Source organism: Pelobates fuscus, chromosome 4, assembly GCF_036172605.1.
Source record: "Pelobates fuscus isolate aPelFus1 chromosome 4, aPelFus1.pri, whole genome shotgun sequence".
In the NCBI taxonomy this organism is placed as follows: Eukaryota; Metazoa; Chordata; class Amphibia; order Anura; family Pelobatidae; genus Pelobates; species Pelobates fuscus.
The window spans coordinates 231,137,503-231,143,502 of record NC_086320.1 but is presented as its reverse complement, the minus strand read 5'-3'; positions in this window follow the sequence as shown (position 1 = coordinate 231,143,502).

Here is a 6,000-nt window from a genome sequence, read left to right as displayed (position 1 = left end):
CTTTCATGTGCTTTTCTATTCACCTGTATTCCCTTGGTTAATTAATACTTGGTTGAGTATGTTACTCGAATTATGAGGAATATGTGCTGGGCTACTGTTTTGTTGTGAATACGTTAAATAGTGTATAAGCGTCTTACATATAAGAAGTAGTTTAAATCTTTGTTAGACATTAGTATATTATTTTCCAGTATATCTGTTATGTTACAGTACTAAGTTTTCCAGTCTCATGTACTTGGCTTACCAATGCCCTACCATTGCCTGTTCCCTTCGCTAGGCGTTAGAAACCCGTATAATTCCGCGCAGTCTCATTCAACTGCCTTCAGTCTATGTCAGGATCGGGACAGGGATCCAACACGCAGAGTACAAACAGTAGCCAGATACGTATACCGGACCTTAGAATGGCCGGACTAACGTAAGTAGTACAGTATAGAATGGTCAAAGACAAGCCGAGGTCGAGGGTAACAGAAGACAGGTAATCGAGAGACAAGCCGAATCAAGGGTAACAGAGATAAGCAGAGTAAGGTAAACAAGCCGGGTCAAAACCAAAAGGGATAATAGCATACACAAGCACTGAGTGACTAGAACAAGCTAGAACCACGACAGGGCAATGAGCTAATGAAAGAAGCTCTGTTAAATACCCTGTTCAGAGCAGTAACCACGCCTCCGAGGCTTCCTGATTGGTCCTGCAGCAATTGAGTGACAGGTCGTTCCGGGGGAGTGTCCTGATGACAATTTCCTGCCTAGATGCTGTAAAAGGCAGTCACTCCCTCGCGGCCGGCCTTGCATGACCGGATAAACCGTGGGGAAGGGAGCCATCAGGCCGTCTGGATGGAGGAACAGCTAAGTCTCTACCTCTTTCGGAGGTAGAGACCACAGGTACCCTGACAGTACCCCCCCTCTCAGATACGCCCACCGGGCGGAATACACCAGGGCGAGAAGGGAATCGAGAGTGAAACGCCCTGCGGAGACGGGGAGCATGCACCTCCTCCTGAGGTACCCAACTTCTCTCCTCAGGACCATAACCCTTCCAATCGACCAGATATTGCAGTTTCCCCCGGGAGATTCGAGAATCAACGATGGAATTGACCTCATACTCCTCCTGACCCTCCACCTGAACTGAGCGGGGAGGAGCGATCGTGGAGGAGAACCTGTTACATATTAATGGTTTTAGCAAGGAAACATGAAATGAATTAGGAATGCGTAAGGCATTAGGCAACGCTAAACGATACTCAACTGGGTTAATTTGAGACAGTACCCTGTAAGGTCCAATATATCGAGGAGCAAACTTCATGGACGGCACTTTTAACCGAATGTTTCTAGTACTTAACCATACTCTATCGCCTGGAACAAACACCGGTGCTGACCTTCTACGTTTGTCAGCGTGTTTTTTAACCAGCGTAGAATTGTGCAGAAGGATTTGTCGAGTTTGATCCCACAACTCTCTTAAATTGGCAACATGAACATCCACCGACGGTATCCCTTGAGAAGAAGACTCCGAAGGAAGGATGGAAGGATGAAAGCCATAATTCAAGAAAAAAGGGCTAGAATGCGTAGAATCACAAATGAGATTGTTATGTGCAAACTCCGCCCAAGGAATCAAACCGACCCAATCGTCCTGGTGTTCTGAAACGAAACAACGTAAATATTGTTCAACTTTTTGGTTAGTGCGTTCAGCAGCTCCATTGGACTGAGGATGATAGGCAGAGGAGAAATTCAATTTGATGCCTAGTTGGGAGCAGAATGATCTCCAAAAACGGGAAACAAATTGGGAGCCTCTGTCAGAGACAATCTGGGAAGGTATCCCATGCAAACGGAAAATCTCCCTGGCGAATATCTCCGCTAATTCGGGCGAAGATGGGAGTTTAGGTAAGGGAATGAAGTGAGCCATTTTAGTAAATCTGTCTACCACAGTGAGGATGACAGTCTGCTTTTTAGAGATAGGCAAATCAACAATGAAGTCCATTGCCAGGCAGGACCAAGGCTTTTCAGGAACCTCTAAAAGGTGTAGAAATCCGCATGGAAGCGAATGGGGTAGCTTGGTCTTGGTACAAACTTCACATGCCCCGATGAATTCCTTAATATCCTTGCGTAAGTCAGGCCACCAAAAATCTTTAGAGACCAGTGCATAAGTCTTGCGGATGCCAGGATGCCCAGCCACCTTACTGTTATGGAGACAGCGTAGCACCTCCAGTTGGAGAGCGGCAGGAACGAAGTGTCGATCCCCAGGGGTCTGTTTGGTGCCAAATGCTGCAACTTCATGATCTCAGAAAGCAATGGAGAGTGAATCCTGAGATTCGTGTTCGCGATGATATTCCCCTTAGGAACTATGGAGGACAGAAGTGGTTCAGTTATAGTGGATGGTTCATATTGACGAGACAATGCATCGGCTTTAGAGTTCTTAGAACCAGGTCTATACGTAAGTACATAATTAAAGTGAGTGAGGAACAAGGCCCAGCGAGCCTGCCTGGCGGACAAGCGCTTCGCCTCCCCAATATAAGACAAGTTCTTATGATCCGTTAGAATAGTAACAGGGTGTAGTGTCCCTTCCAGTAAATGTCTCCACTCCTTTAAAGCCTTAATGACCGCTAACAATTCCCTCTCCCCGATGTCATATCTGCTCTCAGGCCCAGAAATTTTTTTAGAGAAGAAACCACAAGGGTGTAACGGTTTATCCACCCCTAACCTTTGAGACAGAACAGCCCCAACTCCTGTCTCAGAAGCATCGACCTCGAGCAAGAAAGGCAGAGTCGTATCAGGATGAACTAGAATGGGAGCTGAGGCAAAAAGTTCCTTGAGAGTCTTAAAAGCACCAAGAGCTTCCTCAGGCTCAGCCCCTTGTTTGGTCATATTGGTAATAGGCGCAATGATAGAGGAGTAACCCTTAATGAAGCGCCTATAGTAGTTGGAAAACCCAATAAACCTTTGGATAGCCTTGAGTCCTTTGGGCAAAGGCCAGTCTAAAATAGATTGGAGTTTACCAGGATCCATTTTAAAACCTTCCCCAGAAATCACGTACCCAAGAAAGTCTACCTGAGCCTGATCAAAACTGCACTTCTCCAATTTGCAGTATAGACCATGTTGCAGAAGTTTGTGTAACACCTTTCTGACCTGTCTATGGTGAGTCTCAATCTCCTTAGAGTGTATTAGTATGTCGTCCAGGTAAACAATAACACAATCATGCTGAAACTCCCTAAGTACCTCATTAATCAAATCTTGAAATACTGCAGGAGCATTGCATAGTCCAAATGGCATAACAGTGTATTCGTAATGGCCATACCGGGTATTGAATGCCGTCATCCACTCGTGACCTTGCTGGATTCTCACCAAATTGTAAGCCCCTCTGAGATCTAACTTGGTGAAGATTTTAGAGCCCTTAAGACGATCAAATAACTCGGTAATCAGTGGGATAGGATAGGCATTTCTGACAGTTATTTTATTCAAGCCTCGGTAATCGATACAAGGTCTCAGCGTGCCATCCTTCTTCTTAATGAAAAAGAACCCCGCCCCGGCCGGAGAAGAAGACCTCCTGATAAATCCCTTTTCTAAATTCTCCTGAATATACTCCTCTAGAACCGAGTTTTCCTGAACAGACAAAGGATATACATGGCCCCTCGGAGGCATAGTCCCGGGTAAAAGCTTAATTTTACAGTCAAATGACCTGTGTGGCGGCAAAGAATCGGCATTCTTCTTGTCAAACACTGCCCTTAAGTCTAGGTAAAGGTCTGGTATTTGTCTCTCTGTGGACTGAGTAGGATTCTCCTGTATGTTAATATTAGCTAATGGAGAAACCTTGCACAGACACCGATCCTGGCAGCCCTGGCCCCACGAGAGTATCTCCCCTAACTCCCAATCGATAATAGGGTTATGTTCTTTCAACCATGGGTACCCCAGAACTATGGGAACGGAAGGAGACGAAATGAGCAGAAGAGATAAATTCTCCACGTGTAGGACACCAACACCTAACTCAATGGGTATGGTCTCACGAAAGATAACAGGGTCTAGTAGTGGTCTACCATCTATGGCCTCAACGGCCAAGGGTGTCTCCCTTAGCTGGGATGGGAAATTGTTTTTACTAGCAAAGGCTTGGTCGATAAAATTCTCAGCAGCACCGGAATCTATCAAAGCCATAGCCCTTACTACTTCCCTCCCGCAAGTTAAGGAAACTGGTAGCAGAAGCCTGTGATCTTTATAATTAGGAGTAGAGGACAAAATAGAAACACCCAAGGCCTGTCCTCTAGAGGGACTTAGGTGCGAGCGTTTCCCGGGCGGTTAGCACAGTTCGAGAGTAAATGACCCTTAACTCCACAATACATACACAAACCCTCTCTTCTCCTGTACTGTCTTTCCTCCTCAGAGAGGCGGGTATACCCTATCTGCATAGGTTCAGGAAGCAAAGATACCGTGGAGTCAGGACTTGGAAAAGCGGGGGCTAACCTAAAAGAAGGTCTCCGGTTCCTCTCTCGAGTGTTCTGTCTCTCTCTTAAACGTTCATCTATACAAGAGATGAACGAAATTAAATCCTCTAAATTCTCAGGGAGTTCTCTGGTAGCAACCTCATCAAGGATTACTTCAGATAAGCCATTCAAAAATACATCCATATACGCCTGCTCATTCCACTTGACCTCCGACGCCAGAGACCTGAACTCTAGTGCATAATCCACCAGTGTTTGGTTCTCCTGTTTCAGACGCAACAGTAATCTGGCGGCATTAACCTTTCTACCTGGAGGGTCAAATGTTCTTCTAAAAGCAGTTACAAAGGCATTATAGTTATAAACTAATGGGTTATCGTTCTCCCATAATGGGTTGGCCCATCTCAGAGCTTTCTCAATAAGTAGGGTGATAATAAATCCTACCTTTGCCCTATCTGTAGGATAAGAGCGAGGTTGCAATTCAAAGTGGATACTAATTTGGTTTAAGAAACCACGACACTTCTCAGGAGCCCCACCATAGCGTACTGGGGGGGTAATGCGAGAAGAAGCACCCACTGTGGCTACCTCTAGACCTGAACTGACAGGAGGAACAGGGGTATTACGTATCTCCTCTGGTGGGTTATTGGCACGAGATAATAGAGCCTGTAGCGCAAGCGCCATCTGATCCATTCTGTGATCCATGGCTTCAAACCTAGGATCAGGAGAAGCCAGCTGAATGTTTGTACTTGCAGGATCCATTGGCCCTGTCGTAATGTCAGGATCGGGACAGGGATCCAACACGCAGAGTACAAACAGTAGCCAGATACGTATACCGGACCTTAGAATGGCCGGACTAACGTAAGTAGTACAGTATAGAATGGTCAAAGACAAGCCGAGGTCGAGGGTAACAGAAGACAGGTAATCGAGAGACAAGCCGAATCAAGGGTAACAGAGATAAGCAGAGTAAGGTAAACAAGCCGGGTCAAAACCAAAAGGGATAATAGCATACACAAGCACTGAGTGACTAGAACAAGCTAGAACCACGACAGGGCAATGAGCTAATGAAAGAAGCTCTGTTAAATACCCTGTTCAGAGCAGTAACCACGCCTCCGAGGCTTCCTGATTGGTCCTGCAGCAATTGAGTGACAGGTCGTTCCGGGGGAGTGTCCTGATGACAATTTCCTGCCTAGATGCTGTAAAAGGCAGTCACTCCCTCGCGGCCGGCCTTGCATGACCGGATAGACCGTGGGGAAGGGAGCCATCAGGCCGTCTGGATGGAGGAACAGCTAAGTCTCTACCTCTTTCGGGGGTAGAGACCACAGGTACCCTGACAGTCTACCATTGACATTTAGGCTTGAATATCTCTCCAATACACAAGGTACATATGATTGTGTTTTTCTAGCTAATCAGTATTATTTTCATATGCATACCCCTTGTCATCTTATCCTTAAATTCTCCATGTACAACTAAATATTTGTAACCTTATCTATTCCTATACGCCAATACCACTTCTCACTACTATGGTTATTCAACGGCCAGACTCCTAGACAGAGCAGTCCCAGCCACTTTTCCCCTATTATATGACGTACAC